The sequence below is a fragment of the Suricata suricatta genome, chromosome 12 (assembly GCF_006229205.1).
Source record: "Suricata suricatta isolate VVHF042 chromosome 12, meerkat_22Aug2017_6uvM2_HiC, whole genome shotgun sequence".
Lineage (NCBI taxonomy): Eukaryota > Metazoa > Chordata > Mammalia > Carnivora > Herpestidae > Suricata > Suricata suricatta.
Window position 1 is genome coordinate 29,948,258 of NC_043711.1, and position 22,785 is coordinate 29,971,042.

Genomic DNA, 22,785 nt, shown 5'->3' on the forward strand with positions numbered 1-22,785 from the left:
ATATATATATATATATATATATATATATATATATATATATATATATATATATATATATATATATATATATATATATATATGTATGTATATATATACACAATGGAGTATTAGTCGGCAATCAAAAAGAATGAAATCCTGCCATTTGCAGCAACATGGACAGAACTGGAGGGTATCATGCTAAGTGAAATAAGTCAGTCAGAGAAAGACAGATATGTGTTTTCACTGCTCTGTGAAACTTGAGAAACTTAACAGAAGACCATGGGGGAAGGGAAGGGGAAAAAACAGTTACAAACAGAGGGGGAGAGAGGCAAACCATAAGAGACTCTTAAATACAGAGAGCAAACTGAGGGTTGATGGGGGCAGGGAGAGAGAAATGGGTGATGGGCATTGAGGAAGGCACCTGTTGGGGTGAGCACTGGGTGTTGCATGTAAGTGACAAATCACGGGAATCTATCCCCAAAACCAAGAGCACACTGTATACACTGTATATTAGCCAACTTAACAATAAATTATATTTTAAAAAACCAACCCAGAGGTATTTAAAAAAAAATTTTTTTTAGTAGGCTTCATGCCCCACGGGGAACCCAACATGGTGCTCGAACTCATGACCCTGAGATCAAGACCTGAGCTGAGATCAAGAGTCAGACCCTTAACTGATAGACACACCCAGATGCCCCTAAATTTTGTTTTTTATCAAGATATAATTTACACACAGTAAAATTCATCCTTTGCAGTGCATGGTCCTATGAGTTATCATAACCACCACCATAAACAAGACACAGTATCTCCTCCTCAAATTCTCATGCCCCTGTGCAGATAATCCCTAACCCCACTCATGCCTTTGGCAATCACTTCAGTTTTTCTGCCTATTCCAGAAAGTCCTAAAAACATATTTATAGAGGATTATAGAGCAGCCTTTTGATTCTGGCCTCTTTTCACTCAACATCATGCTTCTGAGGTTCATTCATTTATTATCGCTTGGTATTCCACAGTATGGATAGGCTACATTTTAAAAATCCATTTATCAGCTAAAAGATATTTGGATTGTTCTAGCTTTATAGATCACAAATAAAACTGTTATAAACATATGTATGTAAAACCTAGAAGCATTTTTTATTTGAATAATTACAGAGTACTTCAATCACATGCTGTATTGGACTCCCTAAGATGTTAAATTATATACATGTATATACATACATACATACACACAGACACAGACACACACACACTATTTAAATAACATAAATAGCTAGGGCACCTGGGTGACTCAGTCAGTTAAGCATCCAACTTCAGCTAAGGTCACGATCTCATAGTTCTTGAGTTAGAGCCCTGCATCAGGCACACTGCTTGTCAGTGTGGAGCCCACGTTGGACCCTCTGTCCCCCTCTTTCTCTGCCCCTCCTGGACTCTCTCTCTCTCAAAAACCAGTAAACATTTAAAAAAGAAATAACGTAAATAGTCATATAGACTTGCTACTTTTAAAAAAGTGTAAAATTAGCAAAATATTTTCAGCTGCTGAGTGCTGGAATGTCCAGTTCAGGATCAGCACGAGCTATCCATCTGAGATGTTGAGTTCATTCATTTTATGTTTCCCCCCCACCACATATTCTTTTCCTGACTGGCATTCGCACAAGCAGTAATATGATAAACACTTCCCTTTGGTTTTGTTCCATATCGCATTGATCTTATTTGCTAGCCCCCTGCACTGCTCTAGACTGGGGCCGAGATCTTCAGTTGTTGACAACGTGATGATTTACAACTGCCTGTCAGTGTTCCCAAGAAACAAATAAAAATGAGATCCTCCTGAAAATGTTATTTTGTTATTGCCCAGGAAACCATTGGTACATCTGGTGGATTTCCCTTTGAATACCTGCCATTGAGGTCAGAGATCCAGATTTCCTATCTTTTCTAGAATCCTAAAAAGTAACTGTTACTCTAGACTAGTGGCCAGGACAAAGATGAAAGCTTCTCCATGGGTTGCACAGCTAATTATCTTCATTTTGCTCTAGAAGGGAATCTGGCAATTGAGCTAAAATGAGCATGCTTTACAAAATTCACACTTTGTATGTGACATCTATAGAGCATGCATGTCAAGTTACTAGATTTTTCTTGATGACTAAAAAAAATTATTTTGCCTTGCCTCCCTGATGCTTACCTGATTGTTTAAGGGAGGAGGAAGATTCATCAGAGAAGAGCATTTTCTTCTTTTATTTCTATACCCAATGCACATTTCGGGCATCAGAAGGCTGAGCTATGGGGCGCCTGGGTGGCTCAGCTGGTTAATAATTTGACTCTTGATTTCAGCTCAGGTCATGATGCGTGGGATGAAGCCCGCATTGGGCTCTGGGTTGACAGTGCAGAGCCTGCTTGGGATTCTCTCTCTCCCTCTCTCTCTGCCCTTCCTTCTTCCTCTGTGTGTGTGTGCGTGTATGCTCAAAATAAATAAACAAACATTGAAAAAAAGAAGACTGAAGCTCTGGGATTATGAGTAGATCAGATCTGAGGTTAACTATCCAGAAAAAAGGGGAAAAAAAACCCCATAGACAGCAATAATAATTGATGTCATTTATGGAACATTTGCTACTCGGCTGATACTGTGCAGGACACTATTTTTATTACTCACAAAAATAACCCCATATATTAAATACTTTTATATTACCCCCTTTTTATAGATGAAAACAGTGAGCTTACAGAGGTTAAATGGCTTGCGTAAGATAACACAGCCACTCTGTGGCAGAGCTGGGTTTGGAATACGGTTAAATTTGACTCCAAACTTATGCTTATTAACGACTAACCTTTAACTGCCTCCAGGTCTGTCCTGTATCCCTTTGACTCTTTTATCTGTTGGTAACAGTGGAACTGATGTTGCCTATATGCTGGACTGAATAATTGGATTTTGAAAACTATTTTCATGGATATAGGCCCCATTATGCCTTTTGTGGAGTCCATTTGTGATCTATCCCATATCTCCCCTCCAATATATTGCTTTAATGATATTTTATTTAACTCCAGATATGAGACAGACCCTGGAGGACAGGGTCTTTTTTAGATTAAGCTTTCACAGATAACTTTCTTTTGGATACACAGGGTTCTGAAGCCACCTTGGGTGGGATGTGGAAGCCCAAAGGAGCCAGAGGAAGGAGGTTAAGTGTGCAGGCTGAGAGCATAGGGATACTCTGTAAAACCTCAGTTGCTTCCCAACTAAAATTTGAGTCAATATTATCACTTATTTTACAGGTGAGGAAACTGAAGCTCAGAAAGATGAAGAAACTTGTCCAAGGTCCCTTGGCAAATAAGCAGTGAGTGCTTGATTTAGACTTTTGTTTCTTTTTAAAATTTTTTCAGACTTTCCCTTCATTGAGCTGCTTCCTAAGTTGGAGAAAAAATACAGACCCTAATTTCTTTGTGCTGTTTATGGCCGGGGTGGCGGTGGCAGGATGAAGGCAGCTCCATAAGCACACGGAAAGGTTCATCTTTCTGAGATAAGAGAACATTGGGAACTGGATGTGCTTTTACTTTGGTCCAAGTGAGATGACGTCAATGTTCTATCTCAACAGAAGAAGCAAAAGCGGCCAGTAGGAGGTGGGTGGAAATGAGTGAATCTGGATGTGTCCAGGCAGTGTTGCTCCTATTTAATGTTGATGAAATTATATCTGGAAGTATATATTTTATGGGTGGATTAGGTTCTAAAAACTAACTAGGAAGAAGAAAATTGCCTAGAGACAGAATCATCCCTCAAAATTCCTGAGTAAGGATAAATGGAGACTGAACAATTGTCTCAAGGGTTTCCTTAGGCTGATGATGCTCCAGTATTAGGACAGACTGCCGTTTCTTCAATGGAGCAGGAGGTGAAGAAGCTCGTTTGCGGGAAGGTGTCACGTGGCATGACCGCCACTTCTCTTGGAGTGTAAGATGTGCGCACCAGGAGATAAGATAGGTAAGATTAGCTCATGCTGGGGCGGAGTCACACACACTAATGCCCTCTTCCTTTCTGCTGCGCCCCATCGCCTTGTCTGCAAGGCTGATGTTTAGGGTGCAGAATCAGGCATGCAAGACATGTATTGTGGGGCCACAAAGACCGAACCAGCTAAGACTTATTTCCATAAATGCATCAATAAGAATGTTCTTAGAAGCCTGGGTAGTAAAACGGGCAGAGAGAGCAAAATAGGACTCTCCTCTCTTAAATGAGCGGTATGGATCGGGAGATGTCTTTTTACCTACAGGCAAAGTTCACAGAAGGGAAGGAGAGAGAATAAAAAAGAGCCAAAGCAGATATTTTTCAGAGTCATTTTCTTAACATTTTATTGCTTAAAGGGAAAAAAAAATTCCTCCACCAAGAATACAGAACTTACGATGAATATATGAATGTGTCAAAAGTGATTATTTGTGGTCCCTTAAATAATTTGTTATATGAATTATCAAAACACACAATGTTACAAGGTATTTACTCTTTATAGATTTTTCCCTCCCCATTTTATGGAATTAGTTTATTGGATTAGATGCACTCACAAAGAAATGCTATGTGGTACTGAGGTTCTTGAATTCGTCGATTGCTTTTGGGGGGATCTCTTTTATATTAGCAATTCATGTCTGGAGTCAAATGCGATCAAGAGTTCATGTAGGTTTTTAAAAGCCTCGGAAGACATATTTCAAGAAGAGGCAGGGCTCAGAGGAAACACCTTGCCTGCCCTCCTGCTGTGCTGTCTCATCTCCTGTGTGGCCTTGGTATTGTCTTTGGCTATCTAGGCCTTCATTTATTCATAAACAAAATGAGCATTTTGCACCAAATGACCAGAATCCTTTCTAGGTATAGTACTTGGATACATTTTGAAGTCTGGGGCTACCATTTCAAATCACATTTGAATTTGCCATTTGAAAAAGCATTACAATTTCCTTTTTTTTTTGTTCAGAAATAGTTTTTGCACACTCTGTGGGTAGAATTGCTTGAGGGCAGATCTCTCAAATGAGGCTCAGATGGGAGAAGAGACGGGGAAGGAAGATTTGAGCTTCACAGATTGAAAGCAGCCATTCCCCCAGCAGGCCGGGCACGCAGGGAAGAGAAAAATTGCAGGCCAAGATTTAAACTAAGTGTTGGGTAGCATTTCCTAGTTTTGAAAGTGGAGGGAGGGCACAAAAATATTATTTTTAAAAACCTCTCAGCATTTCCAAAAGTGAATTCCATGAAAAGTTAACAGGTACTTTTTATCTACGTCTGGTTTTGATTTGGCCCAAGAAAATTCCATGGCCCAACGTATTTGGGAATTGAGGCTGAAGCCCTTCTTCACTACAGAACTTCTGAGAGACTACAATACATTAATGTACATTATGACTCTGCAAACAAGACAAAACACCCCGAGCAACTTAGAACTTCCGAAACTTCTTTGACCATGGAATATTTTCTGAAATGTATTCTCAGAACCAGTGTTCCCTGGAACACAATTTGGAAGTATCTGTTTCAGCTGTCCAGTATTCGCTACTACTAGCTTGATTCCTGTAATGTGGGGTAATGGGAGAGAAAACCGTGATCTAATTATGTTGCTGTTTGAAATATCAAGGATTTGGAATGCTGGTTCACTATAATTCTTACCACCTTCCTTCATTTACTGAGAAATTCAAGTGACCAAAACAAGTGACCAAAAAGTAAGCTTAATCTCTCTCATAGAACCCAGCCATTACTACCACATTGGTTCAAAACATTTATGACTACCCAGTGTTTTTAAATGTAAGATCTTGTTAAAGGCCCTGTGTGGTCTACCGCACACACGTTTCCTGGGGCTGTGTCACAAATTACGACAAAGTGTTGGTAGGGCCATACTCCCTCCAAAGCCCTTGCCTCTTCCAGCTCCTGGTGGACCCAGGCGTTCCTTGCCTCATGGCAGCCTAATGCTAAGTCCTGCCTTTGTCCTCAGATGTCTATCTTCTCTCTGTGTGCCTGTTTCCAAATCTTATAAAGACACCAGTCCTGGGACGCCCGGATGGTTCAGTCAGTTAAGTGTCCGACCTCAGCTCAGGTCATGGTCTCGCGGTCCATGAGTTTGAGCCCTGTATCGGGCTCTGTGCTGACAGCTCAAAGCCTGGAGCCTGCTTGAGATTCTGTGTCTCCTCCTCTCTCTGCCCCTCCCTGCATGTGCTCTGACTCTCTGTCTCAAAAATAAACATTAAAAAAAAAAAGACACCAGTCACGTTGGATTAAGGAACCATTCCACACTACTGTGACCTCACTATAACCAGTTCTACCTTCAATGACCCTATTTCCAAATAAGGTCACATTTTGAGGCATTGGGGATTAGGAATCAACACATTTTTTTTGAAGGACACAATATAACCAAGAACTATTCCCTTGCTCTCTCCTTCATCAACTTCTTTAATTGCCTAGATCCCTCCCCCAAGTCCCCTATCCCAAGACCTTTGTAAATAAATACCCCTCCTTCTGGCTGTTCCTCAACTGGTTATTCCAACTCTTACTCGACCAAACTATTTCACCACTTCTGACCTTTCTGACAGGGTCATTTCTCCATTTCCTAGCATCTCACAATGTATTCCAAGAACTTAGCTCACTGGTAATTTTATATGAAGTCTGTGACTACTGTCTTCATATCTGCCTTCCCCGTTTTCCCTTTTCATAAATAGGGGCTATGGCAGTTTCGCATTCAGGTCACTTCTAGCACTTAGCACAGTTCCTGGCACAGCTTACCAAAAACTGTGCCTTAATATTTTTACAACAATATTTTAAAATAGACAAATGAATCACTAGATCAATCAATGAAATTAGAGCCTTTCTGAACAAATGTTCCAGAAAGATGTCTCTGCTACCTTTTCATGAACGCCAAAAGACACATAGCCTAGGGAGGGAAGGGAGGGGAACAAAAACTCCCTGTGTGGCCTGTTCCTCCTCACTCAAGGCGGGTTGTGCCTCTGACATTTTGCAGTTGCTGTGAAACACCCATCACTGTGAAAGTTGACTCTTGCAAAAACAATGTAATGATCGTGGCAGTGCTGTCCCTGAATGCAAGATCATTTATGCAGCTGCTTTGTGGACTGTGTATGTTCTTCCCTTGACAGGTGCTTGAAAAGAGTCTGTATCGTTTTCATTCAGCCAATCTCAGAGGAGAACTGAGCTCTGCCTGACTGCAAAGCTGCCTTTGCATTCAAAACCGGAGTGAGTGACAGCTGCCCCTACTGCCAGCCTGGAAGGAGCACGTATGTTGTAGCACGTTAGTATGTCACAGTCCTCGCTTAGAAAATCTCCTTCTCTGAAGTGATGCTGCACATAGCGTCATGGGAATAACTAGGCATTGCTAGCCACAGAACCAAGGAGCGTGCTAAACACAGTGCAAATCCTCTGACAGAGTTTGGTTCGGGAATAGGGGTTCCATGATTCTCCCGGGGTGAGAAAGTTTATAGCAGGGAAAGGATTCCTCCCAAATAATCAGTAACTGGTTTTCTTCTGTTCTTCCCTCTGTTGAAGACCCTGCTCTTAAATTCTTAGCCTTGTCACTTTTTTTCTTTTTATTTAATCTAGACCCATGTTTCTCACACTGTGGCCCATTGACTATGGAGTCACCTAAAAAGAGAATGGACTAATCTTTTATTTCTCCCCAGGCTTACTTAAACTTTCCAAGGTAGGACAGAAAAATCTCTTTTTCTTTTTTTTATTATTTTTTTAAAAATGTTTGCTTATTTTTGAGAGAGAGAGAGAAAGAGTAAGTGGGGAAGTGGCAGAGAGAGAGGGAGACATAGAATCTCAAGCAGACTCCAGGTTTTGAGGTTTCAGCACAGAGCCCAACGCAGGGCTCGAACTCACGGACCATGAGATCATGACCTGAGCAGAAGTCAGATGCTTAACCAACTGAGTCACCCAGGTGCCCCAAGGAATCCTTATTTTTAACAAAATCTATGGGGGATTCTTAAGTACCTTAACATTCAAGTACCATTGCTTAGCATGACAATCTATGGTAAGATTTCTCCAATGAACATTCATAAATAAATCCTAGTAAAAAAGTCATGTAAGATTTAGGTTTTATGTTATTTATTTTAATTATTTAAATATTACAGTTTCAGCTAAAACTTTTATAGAGATATATTTACATTTAGATTCAAAAAGGCATGAAAAGTGTGATGGCAATCATCTTGTGTACCATACCTCCCCTTGTGTGAACAGCAGAGCAGATGGGCCATTGATTTTGGCCACTGCTGAAGGCCCTAGAAGCACATGACCTGAATGGGGCCAATCAGATCCTCTATTTTACAAAATTGAAATTAGCCTTGAGAATAGGAATTCAGAGGCAATGCAGATCTAGGGCTGTGGACAGAGTTGGGGTCATGGTGTCATCTTGCCTAACTGTGTGGAGAAGTAGAGGGAATGTTGGAAAAGGAAGACAGAAGGAAGTTGGCATGCATCCATGAGAGGAAGCACTAGTTTTGCAGGGAGGATGATGAAGGAAATTTAGCCACCGGTCATCCAGCTCTAGGTACCAGCTCCAACTGGCAATGCACAGTATTTTCTGGTAAAGGAATGACATTTAGTTTTGTACTCTTGTCATCCTTGTAACAAAGGTTATTGTTAATAAAAATGCAGAATTTACTCAATGATGGATGAGGTAGAGAGGATGCAGGGTCATCACTTTTCATTGAGTATTATTCCAGGACACAGGTCAGCCTGTCATGTATTTAAATGTTCCGACTTTATATTAATTTTCTTCTATAATGGGTTTCTCCCATCATATTATCTGACAATGCTGATATTCTTAAAAGTGGATTTGCAATCAGGAACCAGAGCAAGTAGATAAAACCTTTGACTAGTTTATGGCATTGTCACCTAAGGGAAAATGATTCATAGGAAACATTTGTCACTAACAAGATTACACAATTTAATAAACATTCTTGAGTATGTTTTATGTACCAGGACATCTTCATTATACAGATTTATCTGAAATAGGTCATCTTTTTTATCATTTAAATAAAATCACAAATAATACTCATAACTCAGTGTAGTATGAATCATGAGGATCTACAAGAAATATAGCTCTTAGAAAAAGAAAAAAAAGTTCTGGGGTACCTGGGTGGCTCAGTCGGTTAAGCATCCGACTTTGGCTCAGGTCATGATCTCACAGTTTGTGGTTCAAGCCCCATGTCAGGCTCCATGCTGACAGCTAGCTCAGAGCCTGGAGCCTGTCTTCAGATTCTGTATCTCCCCCTCTCTCTGACCTTCCCCTGCTCATGCTTGTCTCTCTCCCTCAAAAACAAATAAAACATTTAAAAATTAAAAAAAAAAAAGTTCATTAGAAAGGAAAACTCTAAGAGGCCAGAACTGAAAGATGAGTGATTGTCTTGTCTCTCTTAATCCTGTATCAGGAAATCTCTTGTCTAATTACTGACTGTAGCATTTTAGAAAAAAAACATGAAAGAAAAGTATCTATTCAAATTCCAACATCAAGCATGATAAAATTTAATGAGCCTAAGGTAATAGGGAAAGGAAAAGGCCCTTTCCACTGCTCTACCCCAGCCAAATTCCCATTACCTTCTGTTATTTTTGATGTTTGTTCTCCTGGAAGAACACTTCAGACAAGATCTTGGTTCGGAAAAGGTCAGAAGATAAAGGACGTTTTTCATTAGTTCTACTCTTTCTCTCTCTCAGAGTCGTCAACTTTCAGGATATATATTTATTTTCAGAAAGAAGAGATGGTTGTCTTAATTAGCCTCACAACCAGAGTGATTGGCTTCTTTGAATTACAACTGCATCAAAATAGACACCACAACAGGACTCAATTATTACATAATTGGCCTGAGGTTTAAATTGCTTGGGAAGCATTATCTGTCTCCAGAGTTGGTATGAGGAAAGATGTGGGTTTCTGATGCTGCTGCTGTCAAATCTAGCACAGAGAGAGTTAGCATTTCTCACTCTGGGCACATAGGGTCTTTTAATAATGCTTTGCTACATTTTTTGAAAAGGGCATCCTACCACATGTCATCTGGTTTGTGCTCCAGGAAACAAAATCTTGTCTGGCTTTTTAAAAAGTATTTCCTTATAATGCAATCTAAGTGTTTGGGGGATATCTAGTACTGATTCTTCTAGATAGAACTAACAAGCATGTCTCAAATACAATTAGGCTGCACTGAAGAGAGAATTCTGTACTTAGTGAAGTTTGGGAAGTCCTGGAAAGGACTATGCTGCATAGAACTGTAAACTTTGTGATGTCAGGGACTGTGTCTTTCAGAGTCTTTCTGTATCCCTGTGTACAGTATAAGATTGGAGTATTCATGGAAAAAAAAAACATTCATTAGATGGTATAGTAAAGGTTCTGAGGAATCCTTCTAAAATCTGTTTACCTTTATTTAACCAACTATTTCCCTGAAAGGTCTGACCACAGAACTCTTCTGTTTCTTTTTTAATGTTTTTTTTTTACATTTATTTATTTTTGAGAGACAGAGCATGAAGAGGGGAGGGGAAGAGAGAGAAAGAGACACAGAATCTGAAGCAGGCTCCAGGCTCTGAGCTAGCTAGCACAGAACCCAATGTGGGGCTTGAACCCATGAACCGTGAGATCATGACCTGAGCCCAAGTCTGACGCTCAACCGACTAAGCCACCCAGGCGGCTCAGAACTCTTCTGTTTTTAAGATAACACCATATCATACTCACAATTTGGCAAATGGTGGCCTTCATCATCATCACTTCATTTTTTTCTAAGGTTTACCTTATCCCTTCAGTAAAGAATTTGAAAAATGTACAATTCAGCTGCTATTTAAAAATATACATTTAGGGGCATCTGGGTGGCTCAGTCGGTTGAGCATCCGGCTTTGGCTCAGGTCATGATCTCCCGGTTCATGGGTTCAAGCCCTGCATTGGGCTCTGTGCTGACAGCTAGCTCAGAGCCTGGAGCCTGTCTTCAGATTCTGTGTCTTCCTCTCTCTGACCCTCCTCTGCTCATGCTGTCTCTCTCTGTCTCTCAAAAATAAATTAAAAAACATTAAAAAAATAAAAAGATACATTTACACATCATTTTATATTTTAAAAGTTGTGAAAAAGGAAACAATAAGAAAGAAAGAATTTAAAATGGCTAAGTCCTCATACCCCAGATTTAGCTCTGCCCCATGTCCAAGACTTTGACAATTTTCATGGACAGTGAAACACAGAAACTTCTGCGTAACCTGGGCATCCAGCTTAAAAACAGGATGAGCACGGGGCGCCTGGGTGGCTCAGTCAGTTAAGCCTCCGACTTCGGCTCAGGTCAGATCTCACATTCGTGGGTTCAAGCCCCATGTTGGGCTCTGTGCTGACAGCTAGCTCGGGGCCTGGAGCCTGCTTCTGGTTCTGTGTCTCCTTCTCTCTCTGCCCCTCCCCCTTTCATGCTCTGTCTCTCTCTGTATCAAAAATAAATAAAACATTAAAAAAGATTAAAAAAAACAAAACAGGATGAGCAGCCATGGAAAGCTGCTCATATTCATACAGGCTTTGGTCATCCTCCCAAACTACTTGGGCTCTGTCTCCCTTGCCCGGGGCTTGAGCCACACTGTCTTCCTTTGGTTCCACCATCTTGTTCTGCTCCTTCTCCCTGTGGTATCTCCACGCAAGCTGCTTGAAAACATTGTCCCTCTCCCTATTCACCTTGGTAAATTTTCCTGAGCTTTCCTCCATGGATTCAAGCATAGTTTATTTTTCAGGGAAGAATTCCTGAATCTGTAACCTCAGTGCATCCTAAACTTCTCCATTGTAGCATTCATCACAATCTTAATCAGATAATTAGGTAACGAGTTGCTTAATAACCATCTCCTCTTTACACTGGAAAAGACATGATGTCCAAGAGACATGGAGGACGCTAGCGTTGGCTCAGGGCTACCTAAAACATGTCCTCAGGCACTCGATAAATTTTCGTCAGATTAATTTAGACTTTATTTTCCAACTAAATAGGGTTTAGAAAATTTCATAGAGCACACATAAGCTAACATGCTTCTTTCTCTAACATGACATTGTTGAAGAGGGAGGGGGAAGGGGAAGAGGGGTGATGGTCATGGAGAGGGGCACTTGTGGGGAAGAGCACTGGGTGTTGTTTGGAAACCAACTTGGTAATAAACTATTTAAAAAATAAATATAAGAACCAAACATAACTATAGAAACCATTTGCATACTAACTACATTATATAACCAACATGGAGATTCAGTTCACATGTACCTTGTATTCACTCATAAAAATTATTCTTTTCTTGATTTATATATATCTCTGGCCAGCACTAGTTAATACTAGTATTTGATTCAACCTCTAGGTCTACTATGTGCTGGGTGCTGAGGATAATGAGAAAACTGATGTTAGAGGTCCCCTTCCTCGGGGAATAGGTCAGGATAACTGAAATGGAAGAGTCCTTATGGAACTAGGGCTGATTACAGTCAACAAGAAACTTTATTCAATTGAAGTGAAATATATTGTGGGCAAAAGTGGTCTTTTACAATGTCTTTCCTTTGAATTCCCCTTTTTCTCCTTGTCTCAGAATCATCAGAGTTTGCAAAGTTGTTCTAAATTATGTTCACTACAAGCACAGTAGATTTGGTTGTTCTGGTTTCTGACAGACCTTATTTATTTTCCATTTTCTTTCCTTCTCTTTTCTCATAATACCTCTTGATGTCCCTATCCAAAAATCTGAGAAACAAAAGAATGGCTGAAGAATGGCCTGAATGGAGAGGAGATAAAACCACTTAGCAGGTATTAGTAAAAAAATTATGTCATCCATATTGATTTTCTACAAGCTGTTTTTATCATTCTTTACTCTACCTTCCTCCTTCCCTCTTTTGTTCCATCTCTCCTCTCTCTTCCTCCTTCCCTTCCTCCCTTCCTTCCTCCCTACCCTATTCTTTCTTTGTCTCTGTCTTTCTTTCCATCTTTCCCTAAGTCCTTCCTTTTGATCTTCCTGGTAGATATTGGATGTGTAGCTGGTGTCTCTCACCAACACTGTGAATACTGCCTTATGGATTCTCAAGTACCTACTTGCCCAAGACGTGTTCCGATCAAAAACTGAATATTAAAGATGAATCGTTAGCTAACTGAGGATTTCATTTAAATTTCATCTGTCAAATCACATGTAAAAATTTCTCTTTAATAGTGCTGTCTTTTTAATATCAAAATCTCTGCCTTTCTAATACTGAAAGCTGTAATCAAGTCATGAGGTGATAGGGAAGTTAACAAATATAATGGGGAAAAATACAACTTCACAGAAAAAGATCCCTAATTCCAGATGGTAACCATCTTTAGAGGAATCTTAGGCATGGTTTGTTTTACGTTGGAAACTCTCCCAATTCCAAATTCCAGAGAGTCACACTTAGAATCTGAAGACATAGTCATAAATCACCTAGAACTGTGATTTTCGCTCTTTTTAAAGCAGTGGAACCCATTTTTCAGACACAAAATTAAAATATTAAGATGACAGATTGGAGCTGCTTGGGCTGACTAAGGGATGCGGGATGCATCATCTGCCCTTTCTCCTTCTTCCTTGTCCCCTCAATAAATGATAAGTGCCACAGAGCCCATTCTAAGAACCACTCCTTTGATCTTACCCTAACTACAGATGCCTCTTTTGGTAATCTAACCTCATACCTGACATCTTTATGTGTGCCTCAGTGATAACCTCAAACCCAGTATGCAACAGATACCTTCTGGCTACCACTGTTCAGCCTCTTCCCTAGAGTCTGCAAATCCGATGAGATTTATTTTCATAAATTAGGCTGGTGGGAAAGGGACCACAATGTCTTCCTTTATTTTGAATTTGTCTCCATCCTTTAGAATAGTGCTGTGGTACCAGAGCAAGGAGACCCAAGGTTATAGTCTTTTGCAAAAACAGTGTTCTGTGGAAATCGCTGTCTCTCTATAGGTTAATCCTGCTGTTATTTTGTTGTAAGGTTGTTCCCTTCCTTAGTTTCCATCTGCCTTGGTAGATGACAAGGACTTTCAAGAGCTCAAGCTGTTTTCAATTTTAGGGAAGAAGAAAAATTAGCCTGCCATTTAAGCCTCCCAGGGTCTGTAATGAAGCACTCTGCTGAGAAGTCAGGTTTTAGAAAGTGGCTTGGATCTTTTCTTTTGTTTGAAATTTATGAGGACAGATTCCTTAAAATGTGATGTGGTCTTGGAAGGACATACAACTAAATCAGAATTTCATTTCATTTGGGATAGACTTCTTCAACTCCATCCCCAAACATTTCTTAAACTGCTCAGTTATGGGAGGCTGCCTAAGAGAAATGGCGTATCCACACCCCCACCATCCCTCATGAGAGAAAGCTCAGATACTTCATTCCTTATGCCTTTCTTACATCTCTTATTGCCTCTTAGCATCTTATTTCTCTCTAGTTATTTCATTTGGGTTGGTTGTTTTTCCACAATCAGTTTTAGTATTCTCATGGGCAGGATGAGGACTAATTTGCACTAACAGGCTAAGGAGATGAGAGATGCAGAGATGAAAAATTATACATATTTCATTAGTCGATAAGCCTGGCTACTAGTGGTTAATATAATCTATACCAGAGTTCTGCAGTCAATATTTTTCCATTATTTTCTGCAGGATATTAGCAACTTATTTATCCAAAATATGGACAAAGGGAGTAAGTGAAAATATGGGAGCTAACATTTATTGAGAACCTACTATGGTCCGCATATTGTACCAAGTATCGGGGTGCCTGGGTGGCTCAGTCGGTTAAGGGTCTGGCTTCAGCTCAGGTCATGATCTCACAGTTCATGGGTTCGAGCCCCATGTTGGGCTCTATACTGACAGCTAGCTCAGAGCCTGGAGCCTGCTTCAGATTCTGTGTCTCCCTCTCTCTCTGACCCTCCCCTGCTTGCACTGTCTCTCTTTGTCTCTCAAAAATAAATAAAAAATATTTAAAAAAGTATCTTGTATGTGCTAATTTCATGATTTCTTCCCAACAATCCTGAAATATCAGAATTGTAACCTTGATAAGATAAGAACAGATAAGAATTATCACTGGAATATAAATTCTTTAGAACTCAGACTATACTTTGTTTCTAACTTTGGATGCCTCCTGGGGTCTCAGAAAAAGGACCTGTAAATCCTTTGCCCTGAGAGAGTAAAGCTTAACTCTGTGTATCTTCTGCTTCAAAGGTCTTATTCCTGGAGTTAAAGAGGGTCAGAGAGGATCCCAAATGAAACCTTGTGTTACCCAAGTACTGACACAGGGGCATGAGCTCTTCAGGAGGATTGCGAGGTATTATGTTAAGAATGATCTGCGGCCAAATAATTTAGGACTGCTGGGTTAAACAACATTAAATTGATTTCTCACAACTTTTAATTGATTAATTCATTCTATAAATATTTATGGAGCACCTGACACTGCTTTATGCTGGAACATAAACATGATCCCACCACTGCTCTTGTGCGACTTACAGTCTAATAGAAAAAGACATGTTTAACTAGTCAACTATTTACCTAAGATGATAAATTATGGCAAATTCTATGAAGGGACTGAAGAGGAAGAAATGATAGAGACTAATGAGGTAGAGGAGATATATCTATGTCTATGTTTATGTCTATGTCTCTCTATGTCTATATCATCCATAGTAGTCATAAATGGGAATTCATATTTTAGCAGGTACTTGAATAGTGGGATGAAGACATGCAGAGTGAGTTGAAGATCTTTTAAGCAAAAGAGAAATGAAAGTGTGAAGTCCCTGAGCAGGAAAAGATTTTGGCATGTCCAAGAAACTGAAAGTTGGCCAGTGTGTCAGAACATAAATGAGAAGGAAAGCGACACCACCAAGAAGTCTGGAGAGGCTGAAAATCTTCAGATTGAACCTAGCTTTATCCTTCATAGAGAGTTTGGCTTTTGTTCTATTTGGAAGAGGAAAGCCTTTGAAGGGTTTAAGCAGGTCCACAATTTAAAGTATACTTTAATACCTGCTTTGTGTTCATGTAAGTGGCTAAAATTAAAGTTCCATAAGGACAGAACTTCATCTGTTTTGTTTATTATTGTGCAGGTTCTGGGATCAGTGCCTGGGACATAGTAGGTTCTCAATAAACATTTGTTGAATGAATGTATAATTTGGAGGGAAGCAAGAGTAAAATGAAGAAGTCCAGTAAGACAAATATTGCCACAATTCAGGGCTGAAGTGATAGAGCCTTGGATCAAGTCTATGATGAAAAGACGGGGGGAAAGTCAACAAAATTAAGAACTATTTCGGAGACAACAAAACTAAAACTTCTGAGTGGGGTTGGTACTGGATTTAGGCAGAAAGAAAAAAACAAGGGATAACTAGGATATCATCTCTCTGCAAGTTCGCCCTCTGCACTCCGCAGTGTGACGCTAGGGCTTGGGACAAGCAAACCAGGTTCCTGCTTTCCAGCTGCTTCCTGTGCTGTCTGCCATTAGGGGGCGCCACAGACTGAACAGCAGGAAGAAGGGACTTGGTCCCTCCTGGTCACTTTCCATGGGTTTTCTGCTCCCATGAAAGCGGACCCCAGCCTCCCTGCTCTTTACCCTAGCCTCCTCCTTCCCAGAGCAGAGGTTAAATCCAGTTTGCAGTTTCCCACACTCACGGCCTCACTGCATTCCCGGGAGACATCAGCACTAACGGCTGCTCTCTTCTCAGAGGTCTGAGCCTCATCTCGGCAGGTGCCACCTTTTCCAGCATCTCATCTTAATGACCTCGGACCTTTTCTCTTTGTTCTCTAAGCCTAGAGCTGGTGGCTGTTCCTTTGACTGCTACTTAGGTAACAACTTAGTGTTCCTTGGTCTTTTCACTGTCTTAGCCAGCAACTTTATGTCTAGCTAATTCTTTATATTTGATCAATTCTCCGTTCAAGTAAGTGACGTGGTTTTTCTGTCTCAAATACACCCTGGTCAGTGCACTTGGGTTCTAATTTGACTGACTGGACCATGGGGAAGACTGGAAGATACATGAATTGATTTTTTTTAAATGTTTTATTTATTTTTGAGACAGAGAGAGACAGAGCATGAGCGGGCAGGGGCAGAGAGGGAGACACAGAATCAGAAACAGGCTCCAGCCTCTAAGCTGTCAGCACAGAGCCCGACTTGGGGCTCGAACCCATGAACATGAGATCATGACCTGAACTGAAGCTGGATGCTTAACCAACTGAGCCACCCACGTGCCCTGAAGATACATGAATTGAGTGCAGAATAAAGAAATGGGAAAAACTAGATTTGAATGTCTTAAGTTTGAGATGCCCACAATAACTGTTATGTAGAGATGTCAAGCAGGCACTTGGGTATAAGTAAGTTTAGTACTCCAAGGAGAAGCGTAAACTTGAAATATAATTTGTGAATTCAAGAATTTAGTTAGTTTTTAAGGCCATGAGGGCTAGGTGATTTTACCTTGGAAGAGAATGTAAAGACATTAAAAGATTGCACCTGGAAAGAGAAGGAAAAGGGGCCAGAAGACTGAATTTATGAGGCTTATATTCATTATGACTCAACAATTGTTAAGGGAAAGAGTCAAATACATGTTAGGAAAAATCAGCCTAATCCTGTGTTCCTTTGTCCATGCAGGGGAGGCAGTCCAGTGAGCAACCAGGTTCCAGGGGTCTCCTCTGCACCCCTGAGAAAATGCTCCTCCTTGAGGGCTATGTTGGCTTGCCTGGCATCCTTGGATCCAGATGCTGACGGACAGCACCCCAGGAAAGAAAAGCAGAGAGAAGAACCCCTTGTGCGCCCTGTGAAGACATTTTGCGGTCAGCTGGAAGAGCGGGTCCCCAGACTGGGAACTACAGCAGACATTAGCACCACCTGACTCCACCCACGTCCAGCCTTAGGCTTCTCTGCAGTTTTACTGGAAAGTTAAGAAAGACATAGATGAGGGGCACCTGGGTGGCTCAGTCAGTTACTTGTCTGACTTCGGCTCAGGTCATGCTCTCACAGTCCATGAGTTCGAATCCTGTGTTGGGCTCTGTGCTGACAGCTCAGAGCCTGGAGCCTGCTTCGGATTCTGTGTCTCCCTCTCTCTCTGTCCCTCTCCTGCTCACACTCTGTCTGTCTCTTAAAAATAAACATTAAAAAAAAAAAGACATAGATGAACGCCAGTCCCTGATGGAGGGTGTTTTACTGAAAGGGGAAGTTCTTCAATAGTGTGAAAGGATGTCACTGGGCGGATCTCAAGGCAGTTTGGTGGCTTGGAGAACACCAACGATCACCTGTGTGACTCTCCCTTAGCCTCTTGTGGGTGTGCTGCTGACTGCACTCCGATCCCTCACAACATGCCAATGACCCAAAGAATTGCAGATGTAAATAAAGGAGGTTAGCCTGGCATCTTCTCAGGCAGAGATGTAAACTGTCAGCTAAAACCTGGCTGATTGGGGGAAAACCTTTGAGGAAGTTGCTGCAAGAGCCATTTAACACTGAAATCAAGGGGGAAACTTAACTGTAATGTACTAGCTTTAAAATGCCTTTTTCTTCCTGAAAGAAAAGACTATTGAGTTAATTTTTTTTTAATTTAAAATGCATCTTCCAAACGAAACAAGCATCTCCTGTGTTGGACCTTCTAGGACCTACGCAAAGCACAACGCAGCCAAGACATACACAGATAGGCTGAGGGAAGGAGCATCTCAGCACTGCATTTGTGACCTCTGTGATGAAATGTATGGGCTCCTTAGCTGGCCAAACCAGGTTGGAATCCTGGCATTAATATAATCTAGCTGTAACCGTTTCGGAAAGTTTACCTTTTCTGAGCCTCAGTTTCCTTGCTTGTAAAATAGGTATAAGAATTTTACCACGAAATGCTATAGGGATAAATAAATTAGAGAATATCTCCAAAGACTTAGCATCGGGCCACACACATGGTTGACGGTCAGGAAGTAGTAGCTGTTGGTGGTGGTTGAGGCACAGTCAGTACAGTAGTGGGAGAATATCTTATATGGCTGGGTGAGACACACTACCTGATTGTTTCTAGCAAAGTGATGAGGGGCGTGGCCCCTTAATATAAACTTCTTGTTTCATGGCAGGTATGTGTCAAGGGCCTGCCATCTTAAAGGCCCTTTAAGCAAAATATTCTTCCTCTTAAAGAGAAGAGCAATGAACACCTGTGAACATGGCGTTGCTTTCCAAATGAAAGAGGTCAACTCATGATACAATCTACTGCAAAGTGTCCAGATGATTCATGGCTCAGCCAAACCCTAAAGGACGGTGATAAATGACAGAACCTAAGAACAGAATAATACCATGAAAATTTAGAAAGACTGATGCAGAGGAGGGAAAAATTGGTGTTTGTCTCAAGTTTCAGTTTAAGGGTCTATTTTAAATTTTAAAGTGATTCTTGTCTTTTATAACATGCCTCCTCCTAGCTTCTGTGAGTTTTAACTAATGGTGTAGGGGGGAGTCAATAGTTGGCTTAAAAGAGACCAGTCCAATTTATTTGTATTTTGATGAGCAAAGAGCATTTTAATAAGTGCCAAAAAGATGTTTTGTGCCTGTGTGGTCAGAACCCTGTATTAAGCAGAGTAGGCTATCTTAAGGCATTGGAATAAACTCCCAAATCTCAGTGGTTTAACACTGAAAAGGATATTTCTGGATCAGACCAATCTGCTGTGAGGCAGGCACTATCTTAGGCTGCTGTACCCCATTCAGTGACTCAGCAATCTTGTGTCCCCATCATCTCAACACCTGGCCTCCATACTCCTCACAGAGAGGAAAGATAGAGACTCAAGAGATGCACAGGGAGATTTTACTGCTTGAGTCTGGAAGGAACACAGGGCCCCTCTCCTCCATTTCATTGGGCCAGTATTGGTCACATCACTCTGCCAAATCCCTATAGATAGGAAATATGCTCTTCTGTGACCCAAGAACGCAGGGAGCATCATGACATGAGCAAGTCCTAGTAAGCCCTGCTAGAGACCCTGAGGTGGTTTCAGGTACCGATTCCTAGTTCCTAGATCCTATTAATTTATTCCTTTGCTTAACATTTCTGGTAAATTTACTCGGCTGTGCCCTGGTATTGGTGACATTTTGGCTGCATGGCCTCTTGAACGCCCGCATGTTTGAGAGTCTTCCACCTGACAGACCATTATGGGAGGTGGGTGTGGCACCTGCTGTGGCTCTTCGAGCATGTGGTGACCACAGCAGTGCTGTCATGAGGCACCGGCCATGATTTTGGCCGTGACTCTGACCCTGTTTGGTTTTGAAGCCTCATTTTCCAGTCTTCCTGGAAATTCTGCAAGCCAATACCCTTCAAAAAAACAAACAAGCAACCAAAAAACTTAAGAGTCGAGAGCTGGATCCTGTTGCTGGCTTTCGAGAACTTGACAAGCATAGCACCAGTCTAGGTATTCTGCCAAGAGAGACCAACCAGCCAAAGGACTTTCCCCTCCTTTACATTCCCCTGGAATTTTATTTCCTCTCACTATATCACTTTTTCTTCTTTCTATGGTAGTGTTTTATGTATACAATGGCTCTCTGCTAGAACGTAAGCTGAGTTCCTGGAGAGCATAATTCAGGCCTGAATTTGTTAATTTTTGCACACCCCACAATACCTGTTGTGGTGCCTTGTCTGCGGTAGATGTTTAATGTATTTTTGTTGAGTAGGTGAATTTTTTCTTTACTTCAAAAAAATATCCTTGCCTTCAAAAAGTTTACCATCTGCTAGGGAAGCTAGACAGGAAAATTAATTATGGTTCAAAACTGAAAGAAATGAATGTCTTCTATTGCAGAAGTATGGTAGAAGATGTGACTCATCTTTATTGGGAAAGGAAGGTTAGAAAAAAAGAAGTTCGGTATAGTAGATGATGGTTGAACGAAGAGATATTTTGATAGGCAGAAAAAGCTGAACAGAGGAATAGCCTGGATTTTAAAAAAGAGACTTGGAAGTTCTTGGACAATTTAACAAACTTCAGGTTGTCTATTGTGGCCACAGCATAGAATCTGTCAAGCACTTTGTGAGGGTTTGGGGCCTGAGACATAATCAGGAGCAAGATTACAAGGTCTTTGACTACCATGCCAAGGAATGTGGGCTTTATTCTTGAAGGAACTCAGAACATTAAAAAACAAAACAAAACAAAACAAAATGGAAGTAGGAAGAATGATATGGTGGCAGGATCCAGACTGTTACTTCAAGAACTCTGAGCCTTTGGGGGTCAATGCTTTTCTCAGGCTTGTCTGCTGTATTTCCTGAATGCACAGCAGACTGAGCAGTGGAGTGTCAAATGGCCCTGAAGCTGGACTAGTTGCCAAACATATCCCTCCTAGTTCCTACTGTGTAACAACCCTACTCGCTGATAAACAGAGTGATGATCCTGTTAGTAAAAGGCGAAAGATTTATGTGATCTGAAGAGAAACCAGAGTATAGTGATGATCCTGTTAGGATAGTGATAGCTGTTCTTTCTATTGGTCCCTTGTTATGAGGATTCTGATGTTCCTTGACTATATCCATAACTTTTGCTCAATGAGAGTCTCACTATATCTCTTGACAAAAGAGTTCTACCTTTTGGGACCAGACCTATTAAACCTTCAAAGGCCAAGGTTGTAGGAAAATGAAGCATACTTTCCTCCAAGGGTGTCACTGGGAGTCATGGAATCTGGGGACCCAGGTACTCTATATGTTGTTGATGTAGCATCAAGATCAAGAAGATGATCACACACACCACACCCCCACGCCCCCATACACACAATGGAGAATTACTCAGCCATAAAAAGAAGATAATCTTGCCATTTATGACAACATGGATGGACCTTGAGAATATTATGCTAAGTGAAATAATCAGACAGAGAAAGATAAATATCACATAATTTCACTTATATGTGGAATATAAAAACCAAAACAAACAGACCCATAAATACAGAGAACTAAGTGGTAGGTGCCAAAGGGGAGGTAGGTGAGGTGATGGAACAGGATAGGTATAGGGGATTAAGTTGTACAAACTTCCAGCTACAAGAGAAATAAGTCACAAGGATGTAAAGTATAGCACAAAGAATATAGTCAATAACACTGTAATAACCATGTATGGTAACAGATGGTAAATACACTTATCATGGTGATCATTTTGTAATGTATATAAATGTCAGATCACTATGTTGCACACCTCAACTAATATTGTATATCAACTATACTTCAATAGAAAAGTAAATGTCGATTATTTAGAATGTACACCATGACCTGGGGGATGGTGAGCCCTCGCTGAGAGGATGGTCTCTGAGCTGTAATCTCTGCTATGTCTTCTATAGGTCATTCCACTGTTCTGCCAAACTAGTAGGTCAGGGTGATGCAGCATGTGATGTGACCAATGGCTATCTGTCTTCCATTCACCAAAAGTGACAGGATTCTCACTGGCTGGTGGATGATCCAGTTCCAGAGTCTCATTTTAGCATCCAGTTTTCAGACCACACATGGCACCAACTCCTGAGAGTTGGCCTCCTTAAGAGGAAAATTCTGAGATGGTGATTAGCATGAAGTTTATTAGAGACGACTTTGGGGTTTAAAACCTTTGAAATGAAATGGAAGGGAAGAGAAGAAACAAAGCAGAATTGGAAAGAGAGAGTACTTGGGATATGATACATCTCAACAAAAGCCTCATCCAACCCCACAGTAGTTCTGAAATTAGGAAAGTCCTTTGTGGCTGTCTCCTCTTGGGAGGGGCTAGGGCATTTATATCCCTGAATCTTTAGGTCACTGCATGTGTGCTGCGAAGGGGATGTTACTTTGGGAAAGATGGCTCTCTTCAAGTAAGGCCATCCTCCAAGAAGTCTAAGAACTGAAAGCTGTCAGTTAACCATCATCTCAAAAGCTGGGAAAATGTCTTTCCACTTTAAAGGAAGGATCTGGGATGCACAGCACACCATATCTACAATA

At 40.9% G+C, this 22,785-nt stretch overlaps 2 long non-coding RNA genes across 2 annotated transcripts in view; one reads left to right on the forward strand and one right to left on the reverse strand.

Annotated features, from left to right (window-relative positions):
• LOC115273782 overlaps positions 1–22,785 on the reverse strand; it is a 96,425-nt gene that overhangs the window by 47,512 nt on the left and 26,128 nt on the right. The gene's annotated exons all lie outside the window — the stretch shown is intronic.
• On the forward strand, positions 7,158–17,555 carry LOC115273781. The gene is made up of 3 exons (XR_003900946.1): positions 7,158–7,200; positions 12,639–12,696; positions 17,502–17,555. It is a non-coding gene; the product is annotated as an uncharacterized LOC115273781 (long non-coding RNA).